Source organism: Bison bison, unplaced genomic scaffold, assembly GCF_000754665.1.
Source record: "Bison bison bison isolate TAMUID 2011002044 unplaced genomic scaffold, Bison_UMD1.0 scf7180017864320, whole genome shotgun sequence".
Lineage (NCBI taxonomy): Eukaryota > Metazoa > Chordata > Mammalia > Artiodactyla > Bovidae > Bison > Bison bison.
In genome coordinates, this window is record NW_011494892.1 from 1040464 (window position 1) to 1062259 (window position 21796).

Consider the following 21796-nt stretch of genomic DNA (forward strand, 5'->3'; position numbering starts at 1 on the left):
AACCTGGACTGGCGATTCATTTCACATATGATAATACACATGTTTCAATGCCATTCTCCCAAATCATCCCACCCTTGCCCTCTCCACAGAGTCCAAAAGACTGTTCTATACATCTGTGTCTCTTTTGCTATCTTGCATATAGGGTTATCATTACCATCTTTCTAAATTCCATATACATGCGTTAGTATACTGTATTGGTGTTTTTCTTTCTAACTTACTTCACTCTGTATAATAGGCTCCAGTTTCATCCACCTCATTAGAACTGATTCAAATATATTCTTTTTAATGGCTGAGTAATATTCTATTGTGTATATGTACCACAACTTTCTTATCTATTCATCTGCTGATGGGCATCTAGGTTGCTTCCATGTCCTGGCTATTATAAACAGTGCTGTGATGAACATTGGGTTACATGTATCTCTTTCAATTCTGGTTTCCTCGGTGTGTATGCCCAGCAGTGGGATTGCTGGGTCATATGGCATTTCATGCAAAGATGAACTTGATAAAGGACAGAAATGCTATGGACCTAACAGAAGCAGAAGATGTTAAGAAGAGGTGGCAAGAATACACAGAAGAACTGTACAAAAAAGATCTTCATGACCAAGATAATCATGATGGTGTGATCACTCACCTAGAGCCAGACATCCTGGAATGTGAAATAAAGTGGGCCTTAGAAAAGAGACACATGTACCCCAATGTTCATCGCAGCACTGTTTATAATAGCCAGGACATGGAAGCAACCTAGATGCCCATCAGCAGATGAATGGATAAGAAAGCTGTGGTACATATACACAATGGAGTATTACTCAGCCATTAAAAAGAATACATTTGAATCAGTTCTAATGAGATGGATGAAACTTGAACCTATTATACAGAGTGAAGTAAGCCAGAAAGAAAAACACCAATGCAGTATACTAACACATATATATGGAATTTAGAAAGATGGTAACAATAACCCTGTGTACGAGACAACAAGAGACACTGATGTATAGATCAGTCTTATGGACTCTGTGGGAGAGGGAGAGGGTGGGGAGATTTGGGAGAATGGCATTGAAACATGTATAATATCATGTATGAAATGAGTCGCCAGTCCAGGTTCTATGCACGATACTGGATGCTTGGGGCTGGTGCATTGGGACGACCCAGAGGGAGGGTATGGGGAGGGAGGAGGGAGGAGGGTTCAGGATGGGGAACACATGTATACCTGTGGTGGATCTATTTTGATGTTTGGCAAAGCTAATACAATATTGTAAAGTTTAAAAATAAAATAAAATAATAAAAAAAAGAAAGCATCACTATGAACAAAGCTAGTGGAAGTGATGGAATTCCAGTTGAGCTATTTCAAATCCTGAAAGATGATGCTGTGAAAGTGCTGCACTCAATATGCCAGCAAATTTGGAAAATTCAGCAGTGGCCACAGGACTGGAAAAGGTCAGTTATCATTCCAATCCCAAAGAAAGGCAATGCCAAAGAATGCTCAACCTACAGCACAATTGCACTCATCTCACATGTTAGTAAAGTAACTCTCAAAATTCTCCAAGCCAGGCTTCAGCAATACGTGAACCATGAACTGCCAGATGTTCAAGCTGGTTTTAGAAAAGGCAGAGGAACGAGAGATAAAATTGCCAAATCTGCTGAATCATCGAAAAAGCAAGAGAGTTCCAGAAAAACATCTATTTCTGCTTTATTGACTATGCCAAAGCCTTTGACTGTGTGGATCACAATAAACTGTGGAAAATTCTGAAAGAGATGGGAACACCAGATCACCTGACTTGCCTCTTAAAAAGTATATATGCAGATCAGGAAGCAACAGTTAGAATGGGACATGGAACAACAAACTGGTTCCAAATAGGAAAAGGAGTACGTCAAGGCTGTATATTGTCACCCTGCTTATTTAACTTATATGCAAAGTATATCTTGAGAAACGCTGGGCTGGAAGAAGCACAAACTGGAATCAAGATTGCCAGGAGAAATGTCAATAACCTCAGATACGCAGATGACACCACCCTTATGGCAGAAAGTGAAGAGGAACTCAAAAGCCTCTTGATAAAATTGAAGGAGGAGAGTGAAAAAGTTGGCTTAAAGCTCAACATTCAGAAAACTAAGAATGGCATCTTGGCGTCTGGTCCCATCACTTCCTGCGAAATAGATGGGGAAGCAGTGGAAACAGTATCAGACTTTATTTGGGGGGGCTCCAAAATCACTGCAGATGGTGATTGCAGCCATGGAATTAAAAGACGCTTACTCCCTGGAAGGAAAGTTATGACTAACCTAGATAGCATATTCAAAAGCAGAGACATTACTTTGCCAACAAAGATCCATCTAGTCAAGGGTATGGTTTTTCCAGGGGTCATGTATGGATGTGAGAGTTGGACTGTGAAGAAAGCTGAGCACCGAAGAATTGATGCTTTTGAACTGTGGTGTTGGAGAAGACTCTTGAGTCCCTTGGACTGCAAGGAGATCCAACCAGTCCATTCTAAAGGAGATCAGTCCTGGGTGTTCTTTGGAAGGAATGATGCTAAAGCTGAAACTCCAGTACTTTGGCCACCTCATGTGAAGAGTTGACTCATTGGAAAAGACTCTGATGCTGGGAGGGATTGGGGGCAGGAGGAGAAGGGGACGACAGAGGATGAGACGGCTGGATGGCATCACTGACTCCATGGACATGAGTTTGGGTGAACTCCGGGAGTTGGTCATGGACAGGGAGGCCTGGTGTGCTGCAATTCATGGGGTCACAAAGAATCAGACACGACTGAGCGACTGAACTGAACTGAACTGAACTGAATGTACCCATAGGAATAAACTAAAACTACAAAGAAAGTGGCAGTTAAATAGATACCTTTTTTTAATTTGGCAAACAGCTTTAACACAGAGATCACTAAGTTCCATCTAGAGTTTAATTTCATATACTTACAGATTGTCATATTTAAATACTTCTGAGACTGGAGTTTCTGCCTTTAGAGGATTCATGACACAATTGAAACCCATAACTCAATCCCCATGGTTACCCAGCCCTCTTCAGGGAGAATAAAATAAAAGGGGAGCAACATACATATACTCAGAAGGTGTCTCAGATTTTTACGAAGAGGTAATACAAAATTTCACTGCTTTACATTTCACTTGAAACATGAAAATTGTCTTCTTTATGTTTTTTTTGTGCCTCAACTGAGTTATTCTAGTAAAAACGGAAATGATAGACTAGACAAGTTAGTACTGAGAAAAATACTATTAAGTACTTGGTGCAGTCTCTGTCATTCACTACCATAAACAGGTACAGTGTGTGCTACCACACGGCATTAATCTGATAGAGTGCTTTGTATGAAGAACAGTTATCTGTATACTTTAATACACTACAATATCATCATTAAGAATATGATAGATTTCAAAATATCAGTTATTGAACTGAGCTATTTTTTTGCTGCTTGGAGAACACACAAGCGATTACCAACTGGCCATGAATAAATTTTAGAGTTGAAGAATGTAGACAGTAGTCTTGATGAGAAAAAAAAAAATGCATGTGACTTAAATTCAAATACGTGCTCAGAGAATGGGAAAATCTTAGGCAAGTATAGTTCTGTACTTTGCATTTTGAATGTGGACTAGACGGGAAAGAATAGAACATAAATGTTGCATTCAGGAAAAAAAAAACTTAGGTGATACATGTGGATTTAGACCAGTCATTTGTGGATCCCTCAGTCCAGATTATTAGAGACAAATGCTTAATAAAATCAAATGTCTATTCATTTGCCCACTAATTTCTCTCTGACTCTGTTTACCATGCACTGTTGTCCCAGGCTTCTTTTTCATATATGACTTACTTTATCAATATTTCTATTTCTGGTAAATTGTGCAAAGGGAAATATTTCCACCTGATTTAAGTTTAAGCTTACTGTATCCGTAATCAATGGGCAGAAAAAATTATACTTCACTCACGCAGTTCATCCTGTTGGGATTGGCAGACACACTGGAGCTACAGGTTATCTTCTTTTGCCTTTTCTTGGTGATTTACATGCTTAGAGTTGTGGGGAATGTTGGGATGATCCTCTTAATCAGGACTGATTCCCAACTTCACACACCTGTGTACTTCTTCCTGGCTAACCTGTCTTTTGTGGATGTTTGTTATTCATCCACCATCACTCCAAAGATGCTGGTTAATTTATTGTCAGAGAAGAAAACCATCTCTTTTGCTGGCTGCTTTCTGCAGATGTACTTCTTTATAGCCTTTGCCACACCTGAATGCATCCTTTTGGGTAAATGGCCCATGACCGCTATGTGGCCATATGCAGCCCTCTCCTTTATGCCTTGATCATGCCCAGGACGGTCTGCCTGAAAATGGCAGCAGGGGCTTTGACAGCAGGACTGTTGAACTCTGTGGTTCACACAGATTGTGTGACCAGCTTGTCATTCTGCAGTTCCAATGTCATCCATCACTTCTGTGAGAGTCCCCCACTTTTTAAGATCTCCTGTTCTGACACACGCCTGCATGAAAGCATCTTTTCCATGTTTGCTGGTGTGAATATCGTCGGAATTCTGCTGGTGATCTTCACCTCCTACTCCTACATTCTCTTCTCCATCTTCCATATGCATTCAGGGGAGGAGATGCAAAGCCTCCACATGTGCGTGTCAGCTGACAGCCATCATCCTGTTCTATTCCACCTCCATCTATACTTATCTGAGACCTACTTCCAGCTACTCTTTGAATCAGGACAAAGTGGCTTCTGTATTCTACACAGGGTTATCCCCATGTTAAATCTTCTAATCTACAGCCTCAGGAATAAGGAAGTAAAGAAGGCTTTATGGAATGTAATTACTAGGAAAAGAGTCCCTTCACCTCTGAAATTGTTTGGTGAATTTTCTGCATTAAATAGAGTATACTGAAATTTGGAAAGCTAGATTCAAGTTAGTTTTTCATTAGAATATTTTCTAATTAATCAGGTACATTCATTTTCACATACATGTATCAATTAGATATAAGTAAAATTACTAAAGTTATATATAAAACTATGGAATTGTCATCTAATCATTCTATATTTCTTTTGAGTTCTCAGAAATAGGGATAACTTGTAAAGAAATTTGGGTTATGAAAATAAGCAATTCAGTATTTAGAATCCGAATGGACAATATCACATGAAACTAACCATGCAGAGTATTTGCAATTGTCAATTTATTTTTTCCTGATGCATGTTTTTTTTTTTTTCACAATTTATAGTTTGTGAGAGAGTGTTATATACAACATATATCAAACTTTTAAAACTTTAAAATGGATTCCAGTTTTATTTATGGAATTATTTCCTGCAGAGTTGCTTATGTCTAAATTCAGGAATATCCTTTTAGTTGCAAAAGTAAACATGCCAAATATTATTTCCTTTATCCCTGGAAAAACACACATATCTGTTAAAGAAAAAATATGAGTTGGTGTAAAAGAGTGCTATTTAAAAAAATTGCTGTCTGATTTGAATGCAAAAATTTATGATAGTTTTTCTTCTATTTTTGTTTTCTTCTCAAACGTTTCCTATCCTTCTCTCACTTACTCTCTTCCAGATATTAGTACACAAACACAAAGACACATGCACACATACTCAGATAATCATGTTTAAAAGGACAATAAACAGTTTAACATCAAAAAGGTAAAATGCAAATGGCTAAGTGTAGAAGAATAAAAATTCCATTATAAAGTATCTGAATTTATGTGAAAATATGTAAGCTGTATAGATTAATGTGCACATAACTTAATTGCAAATAAGTAGTAGTAGTGGCAGTGTTAGTTGCTTAGTTGTTTCTGATTCTTTGCCATCCACACACTGTAGCCCACCAGGCTCCTCTATCCAAGGGATTCTTCAGGCAAGAATACTGGAGTAGGTTGCATATATATATAACTTCTTACAACTAGATAGCTTTATTGCCAACTTGTAGCCTTATCGAAATAATTTTAAAACAAATAGCTTTATTGAAACTATATCGGATGTATGTCAAATGGAAAGTGCTGCACCAGAAAACAGAAATGTGGTTATTTTTTGCTAAACTAAGATATAATTTACTGCCTTGGATAGGAAATTGATGTGTACTTATGTTAGCATTCTCTTTAAACTTTGCGATACTAGCCCATCTGTGGACACATTGCTATGTCAAAAACTGAATTTGTGAATTGGGCTCAAAGCATTAAATCTCCTGAAATTGTATTATCATGTTTGCCTTTGTTATAAAACAAATAAGAAGTAAAAATATAATTTATTAGTCATGGTTGCATTGTGTGTGTCAGTCATTAACTCATGGGTAAAGGAAAACAGAAAGATGAAAAATGCATACATACTTTTTTATACATCTGTTTGATTATCCTCTATCTCCCTGATGTCTGACTTTAAATTTTCTCCAGTCAATACTGAGGAAGATATGGAAAACAATTCCTAGTCTAAAAACAAACAAACAAACAAAAAACACTACAGACAAAGAGGAACAAACACTTTCTCTTGGTTCTTATTTAAACAACTGCAGTAGTTTGGTGGAACCATCTTTGTATAACAGACACTGTGGACTCAATCACCTGTGGCCAGGTAAGTGCATTCACATGTTAGTGCAGTGGCTATGTGGAATGTAGGAGATAAGTGTGAAGAATGTTCTTAGATAATTTATGCAGAGGGAGAGCAGAAAAATAAGTAGTACATCTGTGCTAATTTGGTTAAACTCTGATAAAGATAGGAAAGTCCTACATTTCTAAGATCTGAGTGTTCTAAAGCAGAATATTTGCAAAGAGTTGGATGCTACTGAGTGACAAACACATACACATCCTAATTTAGGGTTAAGCTTCACTGTAAACAAATCATTCAGGGACAGGTGGCTTTGATATTTTCCACTGGTGACTTCCATGGTTTTTGGCATCATTTTATGGTTTTGCAGCCAAAATTCTAGAATTCTAGGAGATGCCCTCTTGGTACTGAGTCCAAGTTCACTCTGCTCTACACACAACAGGCCAATGAATGAATCTGAGAGGCAAAGTGTTGAGGTAAGGAAAATGACTTTATTCGGAAAGCAGCTGACCCTGAATATTCACTGGAAGGACTGATGCTGAAGCTGAAGCTCCAATACTCAGCCTGATGTGAAGAGCCGACTCATTGGAAAAGACCTTGATGCTGGGAAAGATTGAGGGCAGGAAGAAGAGGGGTGACAGAGGATGAGAGGTTGGATGGCATCACTGACTCAATGGACATGAGCTGAGTAGACTCAGGGAAACAGTGAAGGACAGGAAAGCCTGCTGTGCTGCAGTTCATGGGGTTGCAAAGAGTCAGACATGACTGAACAATAGTTGTCACTTATGGTTGATTGCTTCTCAAGGCTATTTTTTTCCATGACATTTTCTTCAGCCATTTATTTTGGTCCCCTGGTCCTGGTCAAAATAGTCCTCTTTTGATAATTCTTGCTTTGCTGACCATGGCCTTGGGTTTCTGTGGTCAAGTCGGGAGGAAGGAGCAGAAAAGCTGCAGGAAGGGGAACCCCTTCCAGAGCCCAAAAGGGGGCTCTCATCTAACACTCAGAAATGAATTGTCAGAGGAGACACAGTCACTGACAAAGCAAGAAACTTTATTGGGAATGGATGCCCAGGCAGAGGCCAGGGTGGTGAGGGAGCCCAGGAGGATTGCCCTGCCATGTGACTCACAGGCTGGGATTTATGTTGATGGAATTAGTTTCCAGATTGTCTTTGGCTGATCATTCTAACTCAGAGTCCTTTCTGGTGGTGCACTCATTGCTCAACCAAGGTGGATGTCAACAAGAAGGCTTCTGGGAGGTGGTAGGACATGTAGAGTCTCCTTTTGACCTTTCCCAGATTCTTCCAGTTGATGGTGTCTTGTTAGTTTCTTACCAGGACTTCCCATGGTAAAATAATTCATGCAAATATGTACTAAGGTTTCTAGCCAGGGTGGGCAGTTTCAGTCAGTGTGTTTCCCCTAATAGAAACAGTGAGAATGCCATGCACATGAATCAGCAACAAAGAATGCACATTAACAAAGAATGCAAATTTTAGTTTTCAGCAATGACAGGAGAACACAGAGGGGAAAAACAAAACAAAGAGCAAAATCACTTGTCAAACAGTTTTAATTTTGAGGGTCCTATTACACAACCACCAAGATAAAAGAGAAAAACGTTACATATTACTGTACTCAGGAATTAGACTTCAGAGTTAAGGTTGTGATACCTTGCAATGTACATTAATTTTTTGTTGCATAACACATTATCAAAATTTTAAACACACACACATACACGCACACACACACACACAGATACATATATACAGACATGCAGTAATCATTCCCGAGTTCTGTAGGCCAGGACTCTTATCACGGAGTTGCATATTCTTCTGTGTAGGGTCTCACAAGATTGCAATCAGGGTATTATCCAGGGTTGTTGACTCAGCTGAGGATTAACTGGCGAAAGACCCAGTTTTGTTGGCATAATTCAATTGATTGCAATTTTTAGACTGAAAGTGTCACTTCTGGCTAGATACTGGCTAAGGCTCTCTGGTCCTAATCATAAGCAACAACTAATATGATAGTTTGCTTCTTTAAGAGCCTCCTACTGAGATGGATGTTACAGGCTTCTGTAATGGATTCTTATTTACACAATTGGAGAAGGCAATGGCACTCCACTCCAGTACTTTTGCCTGGAAAATCCCACGGACTGAAGAGCCTGGTGGTCTGCAGTCCATGGGGTTGCAAAGAGTCCGGCATGACTGAGTGACTTCACTTTCACTTTTCACTTTCATGCATTGGAGAAGGAAATGGCAACCCACTCCAGTGTTCTTGCCTGGAGAATCCCAGGGACAGGGGGGCCTGGTGGGCTGCCATCTATGGGGTCGCACAGAGTCGGACACGACTGAAGCGACTTAGCAGCAGCAGACATCCTATATTACTTCCCTGACTGGACTAGTAGTAGTGTATATGACCAATTACACTCAGTTGGAAGGTATTGACCAGAAGTATGGTTATCAGGAGGTAGGGACCACAGAACCCACCTTAAGAGTCTGTCCATCATGAAAGAAAATTCACGATGTTAATCTCATGACCATACTGGTTTTATGCCTGGAGACAGTTTCCTGATCAAAGTATGGATAAATAGAACTGAAAGAATAGCACAGATGTATCACTGAGCTGAGGGGGCAGACATCAGAACTCAACAAAAGATCCTAAGATCTGTACCAAGGCACAAAACATAAGAGAAGTGTGTTGGCTGGGGCTGGAAACTGACCAATAGACCTGTATTAAATTTTCCTGAAAGTCTCAGGGAGAACAATGGGATATGCATATCCCAGAGAAGGTTACAGGGGGCTTCTAAGAAAATTACTGCCATGTGGTTGCAGAAAGAATGGAGATACTAGAGATAAAGCATAGCTCAGAGTCATAGGAGTTGCCTCCCAACCAGAACAGTCAACATCTGGGTATATTTGTGAGGTGGGCGACAGTGGGCCTCTAGGCCAGACACCAGGTGTTGTCAGGTGGAGTAGAATTGAGCCTTTGTTCTCGCTCCAGTACTCCAAGGACAAAGCCAGTGATAAAAGCTGAGCGTTGCTAAAGCCAAGAGACAGGTAGTTGCCCACTCCTGAGGTCAAGGAAGACTTCCCTGTCTGCACATGTGCAGGAAGACTTCTTGGGGGTTGAAAAGGGAGGGTGCCCCACCCTGTAATAAGCATGAACATGCACCCATAGGCTGTGCACTCCTCTTGAGGAGGATCCATGGACCAGTCAGGTTGAAGGAAGAAACAAGATAACTGGCCAAAGGTAAACAAAACCCCGGAAGGACGGTCCTATATGTGTGATTTACATACCTCCACAGTGCACTCCTCCTCACTCAGGACACCCCCCGCCCCTTCCTCTCAGGGTGTGTATCTCTGCCTAGTTTTTGGTGTACTGTACTCCTCCTCATGTCTCTAATGTCTCACCCTTTCTTTCTGGGGGTGTATCTCTGCCCTGCTTCTGAGTTGGATAAACAAACTGTTTTTCTGTGTGATCTCCCATGCATTGAGCTTTATCTCTAATAGCAAAATTTGTATCTGTTTTTACAGTTTTTCTCTTCTTAAAACATTCTTACTTTCAGCTAGGGGCAAGAGTCAGAGCCACTTTAATTCTAGCCCCTGGTGGTTTTGTGGCTAGGACTCTTGGTTTTCATCCCATGCATCATAGGCTATTTAAATTACCTAGAATATGAAAAGCTCAGGAAGACTAACCCACTGTCAATAAAAATAAATAAATAAATAATCAATTGAAAATAACTGCAAGATGTCCCAAGTGATGGATTTAGCAATGCCTCCCATAATCTCTTAATAGGATAGCCAAGGACTTGAAATAAAATATAGCTAAACAAAATTTGAGTTAAACACAGAGTTTCAGGGCTTCCTTGGTGGTTCAGATGGTAAAGAATCATCTTGCAGTGAGGGAGACCTGAGTTTGATCCCTGTCTTGGGAAGATTCCCTGGTGAAGGGAATCCTACCCTCTCCAGTATTCTGGTCTGGAGAATTCCGTGGACAGAGGAGCCTGGCATTCTACAGTCCATGAGGTAACAAAGAGTCAGACATGACTGCATGACTTTCACTTTCACACACAGAGAGTTTCAACAAATACATAAAACCTGTAAAAAATGCACTGAAATTCTTGAGTGAAAGGTAAAAAGAAAGGGAATGAAATATAAATGAAAAGTAAGTAAGATGAAAAATTAATGTGATTAGATTTACAGCAATTTGGACATATGCAAAGAAATGCCAGTGAACTTGAATTTAAATTCTGGAAAAAAATAAAACCCATAAAGAATATTTTAAAAATGATGTAAAAAAAGTCACAGCCTCAAGGACAGGCATTGTCTAAAATATTAATAACTGAAGGCCAAGTGTAAAGAAATAATTACAGTGATAGAATAATTTTCAAATTTGTTGGAAATCATGAATAAACGTATTATAGTGAGCCCCTTTAGAATGAACAAGAATAAAATCTATCACACCATAGTGAGACTGTTACAGAATGCAAGATTGTGTCCCTGATGTACAGTGAAGCCAAACACAGCTGAAACATCCCAGTTTGGAGCACAAAAAGCTTGACTGCAGGGCCATGGAAGAACAGGTGCCTCGTACTCCAAAAACATTTGGTACTTTTGCAAGTGTTTAAACAAAGCATTTTTAAAGACCAGATGAGGGAGAGGGTCCCAGTGTACATGAGCAGCTCATGTACAATTATGTATTTGGTTGATTCTGAGGTAGCAGAGCAGCTGACATTATCAATCATTAGCTGCCAGTAGGTCTGGAAATCAAGCAGTTGATTTCTTCCACTTGGTAGTGGTTACTAGCACTTGAGGACTTCCCTGGTGGTAATACTCAAAATTCTCCAAGCCAGGCTTTAGCAATATGTGAATCGTGAACTTCCAGATCTTCAAGCTGGTTTTAGAAAAGGCAGAGGAACCAGAGATCAAATTGCCAACATTCACTGGATCATCAAAAAAGCAAGAGAGTTCCAGAAAAACATCTATTTCTGCTTTATTGACTATGTCAAAACCTTTGACTGTGTGGGTCACAGTAAACTGTGGAAAATTCTGAAAGAGATGGGAATACCACACCACCTGACCTGCCTCTTGAGAAACCTATATGCAGGTCAGGAAGCAACAGTTAGAATGGGACATGGAACAACAGACTGGTTCCAAATAGGAAAAGGAGTACATCAAGGCTGTATATTGTCACCTTGCTTATTTAACTTATATGTAGAGTACATCATGAGAAACGCTGGGCTGGAAGAAGCACAAGCTGGAATCAAGATTGCCGGCAGAAATGCAGATATGCAGATCACACCACCCTTATGGCAGAAAGTGAAGAGGAACTAAAATCTTTGACTCTTTCACTCTTGATGAAAGTGAAAGAGGAATGTGAAAATGTTGGCTTAAAGCTCAACATTTAGAAAACTAAGATCATGCCATCTGGTCCCATCACTTCAGGGCAAATAGATGGGGAAACATTGGAAACAGTGTCAGACTTTGTTTTTTTTGGGCTCCAAAATCACTGCAGATGGTAATTGCAGCCATGAAATTAAAAGACGCTTACTCCTTGGAAGGAAAGCTATAACCAACCTAGATAGCATATTCAAAAGCAGAGATATTACTTTGCCAACAAAGGTCCGTCTAGTCAAACCTATGGTTTTTCCAGTGGTCATGTATGCATGTGAGAGTTGGACTGTGAAGAAAGCTGAGCACCGAAGAATTGATGCTTTTGAACTGTGGTGTTGGAGAAGACTCTTGAGGGTCCCTTGGACTGCAAGGAGATTCAACCAATCCATCCTAAAGGAGATTAGTCCTGGGTGTTCATTGGAAGGACTGATGCTGAGGCTGAAACTCCAGTACTTTGGCCACCTCATGCGAAGAGTTGACTCATTGGAAAGGACACTGATACTGGGAGGGATTGGGGGCAGGAGGAGAAAGGGACGACAGAGGATGAGATGGCTGGATGGACCATCACCATGGTTGGATCATGTCCATCACCCACTCGATGGACATGGGTTTGAGTGAACTCGGGGAGTTGGTGATGGACAGGGAGGCCTGGCGTGCTGTGATTCATGGGGTCACAAAGAGTCAAACACGACTGAGTGACTGAACTGAACTGAACTGATGGCTCAGATGGTAAAGAATCTGACTGTAAAGCAGGAGACCTGGGTTTGATCCTTGGGTCGGGAAGATTCCCTGGAGAAGCGAATGGAAACTCACTCCAGTGTCCTTTCCTGGAAAATCCCATGGACAGAGGAGCCTAGTGGGCTACAGTCCCAAAGAGTAGGACATGACTGAGCAACTAACACTTGACTTCTTTAGCATCTGAGAAACCCAGGGAATGTGCATGAAATGCTATTATCTGGGTACTTCACAGAGGAGCTAGACAGAGGATTTCAGGGAGGTGCAATAGTAGTCCTGATCTGTTAGACAAATGACTACTTAAAGCTAAAATATTGACAGGGTAAGCTGGGATTATAATATAGACACAAGTATAATATATGACATCAATAACAAAGAATGCAACCTGAGGAACTGGCAGTATACTGTTACAAGACTATGATGTTTGTGAAATGTCAGGTGTGAAGTGCTTGATGTGAGACATGAAGTGGAATGTGGAAAGTTGTAAACAAAGATCAAAGTGGAACAATTTTAACTGTAGGCAAACATTGATAACTTGCACATTTTAAATTGTAAGCCCTGAAGCAATCACTGAAATGATAATAAAAAGAGAAAGATATCAAATGTAAAATATAAAACAATTAATTCCAAAATTGGCAGAAGAGCAGCAAAACAAAAGAATAAATGGAAACAAATAGAAATTTATAGTCAAAAAGAAAAAAAAAGTTAAATATGGACTAAGCAGTTCAAGTGAAAAGTAAACATTAAAATTTTAAAAAGCTATATGTTCAATATCAGCCACCTTGAACTGCATTTTGAGTAAACAGACTAAAAGTGATTGAAAGTAAAAGAAATGAAAGACTGAGATAATTTACATATAATAAATTGTTAATAAATATTTTTGAATGTACAAAAAATGGAGAGAAGAAAAAAATGAGATAAGGTATAAAGAAGAAAGAAAGAAAGTGAAGTCGCTCAGTCGTGTCCGACTCTTTGAGATCTCCTGGACTGTAGCCCACCAGGCTCCTCAGTCCATGGAATTTTCCAAGCAAGAGTACTGGAGTGGGTTGCCATTTCCTCCTCCAGGGGATCTTCCGGACCCAGGGATCGAACCTGGGTCTCCCGCATTGCAGGCGAATGCTTTACCATCTGAGCCACCAGGAAAACAAGGTATAAGAAAAATGTATGTATATTAGATATTAAAGAGGTCATCATGCAAGTATGTTCAGCATGGGGGGTGTGTGTGTGTGCTAAATTGCTTCAGTCACATCGGATTCTTTGTGATCCTATGGATTATAGCTCTCCAGGTTCCTACATCCGAGATTTCCCAGGTAAGAAAACTGGAGTGTGTTTCCATGCCCTCCTCCAGGACATCATCCCAACCCAGGGATTGAACCCTGTGTCTCATGTCTCCTGCACTAGCAGGTGGGGTCTTTAGCACTAGCGCCCCCTGGAGTGCGTTCTGAGTATAAAGCAAATCTGTCAAAATCAGAAGCAAAGACAGCTCTCAAAGAACACTTTTGAAATAGGAAAGCATTTCTAAAGCAGCAGTAAAATGGAAAAAATGAATTAGACATTTGCTTGTACCATATGTAGTTTATCTTGCTTCCCTGCTTCATCCATAAAATTCCATAAACAAATACAGCTTTTGTTGGTAATAAGAATATTTTCCAGCTTCAGAAAGGAGATTTTTGTAAGAATTCCTCCCAGCGATGAGTGTTGTGTGCGTGTACACGGGGCGAGGGGGGCGAGAGAGAAAATGCATCTTCTCTTTTCTGGCTGCAGGGAGCTCGTGTCAGAGCCTAGTTATGATCCTTAAATTCTCACTGTGTGCACACTGGGCATTTAGGGACCTTTTCCCTAGGAATAACGTGGTTTGAGTCACAGGGTTCCTGGTCAAAATTCTGTGTATAACACAGTCATAAGGTTCCTGATGGCACATGCTGTGTGGTAAGTGTTTGCCCTAAAACCTGTGGGGATGGTAGGGACACATGAGTTAGAGTCAGAAAATACAGTCTTTATTCTTTTACTTAGAACAATTCTACATTTTTGGCAGTGAAAATGGGATCCAGCCGGTAGAGGTCAGTGTTAGGTACTATTTGAAATTACCTAACTTATTCAACAGAGAAGGCAATGGCACCCCATTCCAGTACTCTTGCCTGGAAAATCCCATGGACGGAGGAGCCTGATAGGTTGCAGTCCACGGGGTTGCACAGGGTTTGACATGACTGAGCGACTTTACTTTCACTTTTCACTTTCATGCATTGGAGAAGGAAATGGCAACCCACTCCAGTGTTCTTGCCCAGAGAATCCCAGGGACAGGGGAGCCTGGTGGGCTGCCGTCTATGGGGTCGCACAGAGTCGGACACGAATGAAGTGAAAGGTCCCCTTATAGAAGTGTGGTAAAATAATTGCAAGGGAGTAAAACCTCCTGACTAAGGAAAAACACCGAGGCTCAAAATTCAAAGAAATAGTCTCCTAATACAGTGTAGATGAGTAGAAATTACTGGGAAATGACTCTGTTACAGGAAAATAGCAAAACTTAGTCTGTAAATATTAGATTCATGCTTGAAGTGCTTCTCTCCACAAAATACATGCATGTGGATTGAAACTGAGAAATGTAAATTACTAAATGTTTCAATAAGAAACAGGAGTTTTTAATTTAGAAAATGCTATAAGTAATGGTTGTTCTTGGGACTTCCCTGGTAGTCCAGTGGTTAAGACTTCACCTTCAAGTGCAGGGGACACAGGTTCGATCCCTGCTCAAAAAACCAAAACAACAACAACAACAACAAAAAACATGAAACAGAAGCAATATTGAAACAAATTTAATAAAGAGTTTAAAAAAGATCCACATTAAAAAAAAAACTTCAAATAATATAGTTGCTCTTAATCTTTGTTTATAGATTTCATTAATGAGCTGTATGTGTCTATTCAGGGGTTCCCAGGGTGTCTGAGAGATAATCATACTTTGAATAAAATAATCTTAGTTTCTCTTAAAGGTGCGAGAATAAGTAGAGCTTGTTCAGATGATAACAATGCATGGTTTTCGGAAAAAGACTATTCAGAGGAATTAAAGAAAATCAAATAACACAGGTAAGAAACCAGTTGATAAAGAGTTTGGACATGTTCCTGCAGGTACTGTTGGACCATTAAAGGTGTTTCTTCTTCTAGGACGTCTTTGCCCACTGACTGAATTTAGGAAATGGAGGAGGCATGAAATTATATTCTGTGGAAGGCCTGAAGGAAAATCTGATCTACTGTGGAAGAATTGTTTGCAAAAACACCAACTTAATTGCCAACAGGAGCATTTAACTAGCAATTTAGATGTATAGAGGGAAAACAAATATTCCCTTGAGGAAGAAGTGAGGATTTCCTCTATAAAGAGCCTTGCTTTATAAAAGCATGTTAAGTTCCTGTTTAAAAATCTTACAGATCTTAAACAATGTAACATTTAAAATACATAAAAATTCATCAACAGGAATAAAGTAACCAGAAAAATTTGAAAAAGGTAAATATAAACTATTATGTATTAATATTCTATTTTAATTCAAGATAGTTTCTAAATTTCAGGATCAAGATTTAATAAATAATATCAAACAACTATGGGCTTTCCCTTGTGACTCAGATAGTAAAGAGTCTGTCTACAATGCAGGAGACCCAGATTCAATCCCTGGGTTGGGAAGATCCCCTGGAAAAGGGAATGACTATCCATACCAGTATTCTTCCCTGGAAAATTTCACAGAGTAGATAGGTTACACTCTATGGTGTCACAAAGAGCCCGACATGACTGAACGATTAATACACATGTCAAACAACTAAAATCGTGAGTATATATGGGTTGAGCACCTATTTATTCTTTAAGATAGCCTTATTTAAGTTAGATTTCTTACTTTCTGCATTAAAAAGTTAAATAATATGTTTGAAGCATTTGAAATATATGTTTCTAATTTGTCTATTGTTAACATAATACTAATATTAATATTATTCATTTCTAGAAATAATCTATTAAGAAAACTGTAATCAAAGAATGTTATATTGCATTCAAATTAATCAAACATATTTGGTTAAACTGTCAATAAAATAAATGTTGCCATTACAACTAAAATAATTTTAATGAGAAAGAATCACCTTTTATTAGTGAATTTCCTTCTATAGAGCTTCCTGAGTGGGACTAGTGGTAAAGAATCTGGTTGCCAGTACAGAAGACATAAGAGACATGGGTTCAGCTCCTGGAAGATCCTTTGGATGAGGGTATGGCAACCCACTCCAATACTCTTGCCTGGAGAATCCCATGGACAGAGGAGCCTGGCAGGCTACAGGGTTGTAAAGAGTTGGATGTGACTGAACATCTGAGCACTTTCCTCTATAGGGGAATATATGAAGCATTTTTTGCATCCAAATTATAATTTCCTGAAAAAGAATATTTAGCTTAACCTTTTTGGTTGATTTTTATTATTGTTTATGTTGCTCAATCAAATCAGACAGCAAACAGGGAAGGAATTGGACACAATATCTGACTACATTTGTGAAACTTTTATATATATCTTTCTTTTCCTATGAACATTTAATTCTGACTAAATGTCCAAAATTAATAGGATTAAAAATAGTTAAATGTCAAAATGTTGTGTTTTTAAGCAATTAGATGTATTTTAATTTAGTAATTTGGAATTCTAATTGGTGGAAGCTTATGATCTTGAATATAAAAGCTTTTTCTTTTACATTCTCATAGTTTTAACTTTCTCAATTTTTAGAAAATAACCACTTCTAATAATAATTTCTACTTTTAAGTTAATTCAGAATCATTTATGAAGTAGTAAATTAGGGTACAGCCTTATGCCATATCTTTACAGAATGAGTTATTAGAGATAATATTAAGGGTAAAAAGACAGAACAATGTGTTAGGTGTTTTAGACCAGATATTATTATATTATAGACTAGGTTGATTGGGGGGAAAAAAATCATGGAAGTTAGACAATTAATAGTTGATGTTTTGACTGTAAGAAGTAGTTTGTCTGCTTTCTCCATTCTCATGCCATAATTTAAATTAAAATGATGAGACATATAGATTTTATTAGAATGTAGATGTAACTTTATAATTCATTTAAGATTTTTTTCTGCAGATGAGTTTATAAATCCTGATTTCAAATCAAATTTCCCCAAATCACATAACACAAGTGTGTCAGAAAGTAACTGAGAACTGATTAAGACCAAAGCCCATGTCCTAGTCCAATTGTACAAAAAGAAAATTCAGTCAAGAAATGTAAATTTAAAGAAAGAAGATCAATTGAAAATTACAGAAACAAATCTATCATGATGGAATTTGTCCTCCTGGGTTTCACTGATATTCCCCAATTTTGATGGTTTCTTTTTGGTATATTCTTAATAACCAGAGTAGATGCCACTCTTCAGATGTGCATGTATTTTTCCCTTGGCAGTTTTTCTTTCCTAGAAATCTGTTAGGTATCTGTCACTCTTCCCAGGATGCTCGTCGACCTTTGGGCCCAGACAGGAACCATTTCTTTTTTCACTTGTGCTACACAAATGTGCTTCTTCCTTATGCTGGGAGCCACTGACTGCTGCGTGGCCATCTGTGACCTTCTGCACTATCCCCTGGTCATGAGCCCCCAGGTCTGCGTCAAGTTGGTGGTTGCCTCCTGGATTGGTGGTGCCCCAGTCCAGATAGGCCAGACATGCCAGATTTTCTCTCTGCCTTTCTGTGGCTCCAACACAGTCAATCATTTCTTCTGTGACATTCCGCCATTATTAAAACTGGCTTGTGGAGACATCTTTGTTAATGAGATGGTGGTCTATATATTTGCTGTATTGTTTGTCACTTTGCTCCCTTTCTGTTGATACTTGGATTCTATATCAGAATTAGCTCCACCATCCTGAAGCCAGCAAACAAAGGAAGGACCAAAGCTTTCTCCACTTACTCTTCCCACATCACTGTTGTACTTTTATTCTATGGATCAGCCACTGTCATCTACTTAAAGCCTAAATCAAATGAACATGAAGGACTAGACAAACTGCTGTCTCTTTTCTACACCATTTTGACTCCAATGTTCAATCCTATCGTATATACTCTGCAGAACAAACACATTAGAAAGGCAATGAGAAAATGTCTTCCCTAAGTGAAAGATGAGAGTGAAAAAGTTGGCTTAAAGCTCAACATTCAGAAAACAAAGATCATGGCATCTGGTCCCATCGCTTCATGGGAAATAGATGGGGAAACACTGGAAACAGTGTCAGACTTTATATTTTGGGGCTCCAAAATCACTTCAGATCGTGCTTGCAGCCATGAAATTAAAAGACGCTTACTCCTGGGAAGGAAAGTTATGACCAACCTAGATAGCATATTAAAAGCAGAGACACTACTTTGCCAACAAAGGACCGTCTAGTTAAGGCTATGGTTTTTCCTGTGGTCATGTATGGATGTGAGAGTTGGACTGTGAAGAAAGCTGAGCACTGAGGAATTGATGCTTTTGAACTGTGGTGTTGGAGAAGACTATTGAGGGTCCCTTGGACTGCAAGAAGGTCCAACCAGTCCATGCTAAAGGAGATCAGTCCTGGGTGTTCATTGGAAGGACTGATGCTGAAGCTTAAACTCCAATACTTTGGACACCTCATGTGAATAGTTGACTCACTGGAAAAGACCCTGATGCTGGGAGGGATTGGGGGCAGGAGGAGAAAGGGACGACAGAGGATGAGATGGCTGGATGGCATCACCGACTCGATGGACATGAGTTTGAGTAGACTCCGGGAGTTGGTGATGGACAGGGAGGCCTGGCATGCTGAGATTCATGGGGTCGCAAACAGTAAGACATGACTGAGCGACTGAACTGAACTGAATTATCGGGATTATGAGACATTTGAAATAATACAGAAATTATGCTGCATTTATGTATGTAATTTGTTCACAGACTTAACTGAAATTTACTGTTCAGCATTGTCCTAAATTTTAAAATAAGCTCATGCTGTAATTTCCTTTTAGTAGAGAGTTATGTCCTCATGTTTATGGCAATTGTGTTCATTTACTTAGCAATGTTTTATTTTTAAAGATCAGTTTTCTCCTCGCTGTAAACTAGTAAATAGAGATGTCTAAATAAACAAGGAGGTGTGATATTCAGGATGTGCTATAATTGAAATTATGCTGTTTTCCCTTTATTTTCAATGCCTTTCTATACTCTATGTTTATATTCTCTATTAAATAAGTAAAACACCCTCTGATGCTACAGAATCATTACTAAGTGATTTCCTCATAGGAAAAAAAAAAGCCTAAATATGTAAGTGTGTAAGTATGAGAAGTACTTATAAAAACAATAATGCATAGCATCAATGTTTATTGCAGCACTATTTTTCTAAGCAAAATTAAAAAAAAGAAAATGAATGCTCATATTGAGAAAGCTTTTAATAAATATTGTGCATAAATATGATAGAAAAATATGGAGTCACTAAAAAATAACACATTACATCTATATGATATGGGTCCTCAATAAATCATTTATTCTTGTATCCATGTTTTTTTGGTCATTCCTTCCTACACTGACCTTTTGTTTAGCTCTATGATTACCTGTGGCAAGGAAACTTTAGTAAATATGAATAGCACTTTGACATTAGAATTTGTCCTTTCTAACAATGGAAATCTTTTCATCACTGTGTTAAAAAGTTCAGTCTACACTCCTGGACAATTAAGGAGCACATAGAAAGAAGCTACAGCCCATGTATAAATGATATAAAGATGGAATCAATTTCAACAGATTTGCAATCTGCTACTTTAAGGATTTTTGAATCAATTATACAATATTATTTACTCGTTGTTTAAACTGTATATTATTCATTGATGTTAAAAATTTCTCTTTCTATACTGAAATGTGCATTTTAATTGTTGTTTTAGAATACTCATATATGGTAAAATTTTCTAAGTACTTTCATGTCTGAAAATTTACTTCACAAAGGTAATATCTTTGGACTAAAATAAAAGTCTCTCTGCTGGTCATTTAAATGACCTCAGTATTACTACAAAGGAGTAAGGCACATACACTGTTAGATACTGGGAGTGAGGATAAAAATGCACAACCTATTTTTTTTTTTTTAAGTCTACAGTTCTCAACACAACGGTATGTGCATCTTTACTTTTTTAAGGAAAAAAAAAAGTCTAAGAACTGTAAAACTAAACAAACAAACCAAACTAAAACCAACCAAAGGAACAAAAAAAGCAGATTATGTTCTATGGGCACAATAGAATTAAATGGAAATGATGCTTTGTGAGTGGTGGGGAATGGTGAAGGGAGGAAGCATGAGAAAATTTCTATGTATGATAGACATGTTCCTTATCTTGGTTGCGATGGTGGTTTCACTGGTGTACACACATGCAAAATATGTCTAATTATAAGTTTTCAATATTCACTGTTTATTACACTTCATGCATTCGGGCTTCTCTGGCAGCTCAGCTGGTGAAAAATCCACCTGCAATACTGAAGATGCTGGTTCAATTTCTGGGTCTGGAAGATCCACTGGAAAAGGGACAGGTTATCCACTTCAGTATTCTTGGGCTTCCCTTGTGGCTCAGCTGGTAAAGAATAGGCCTGAAGTTGGGAGACCTGAGTTCAATACCTGAGTTGGGAAGATGCCCTGGAGAAGGGAATGGCTACCCACTCCAGTATTCTGGCTGGAGAATTCCATGGATTGTATGGTCCATAGGGTCCCAAAGAGTTGGACACGACTAAGCGACTTTCATTTTCACACATTGCTGCTGCTACTGTTGCTAAGTCACTTCAGTCATGTCTGACTCTGGCTCCCCTGTCCATGGGATTCTCCAGGCAAGAACACTGGAGTGGGTTGCCATTTCCTTCTCCAATTTCACACATTAGCAAAATGTTAAAAAGAAATTTTTAAAAGATTGGAATTTAAAGTAGAAACTTTCAGTAAAAGAAAACAAAGAGTAATTGTTACTATCAGTCTTGATCTACCAACAATGTCAAACAAATACCTAGCCTGTAGTAACATGACACTATTGGTAATTTCATATCAGAAATAAACTAAAAACAGTATGGTAAATACAAGAATAAACACCACATATTAAATTTATATTTTATTTTCAAAACATATGTGTCTTTACAACAAGCATTTTAATATTTTAATTATATACCACTAGTTCATAAAAGGTAT

At 38.6% G+C, this 21796-nt stretch overlaps 2 pseudogenes; both read left to right on the forward strand.

The window, feature by feature from the left end:
* The first annotated feature begins 3904 nt into the window (after window positions 1-3904).
* LOC104998002 lies at window positions 3905-4878 on the forward strand (annotated as a pseudogene).
* Window positions 4879-13913: 9035 nt separating this feature from the next.
* LOC104998003 lies at window positions 13914-18759 on the forward strand (annotated as a pseudogene).
* Window positions 18760-21796: the final 3037 nt, after the last annotated feature.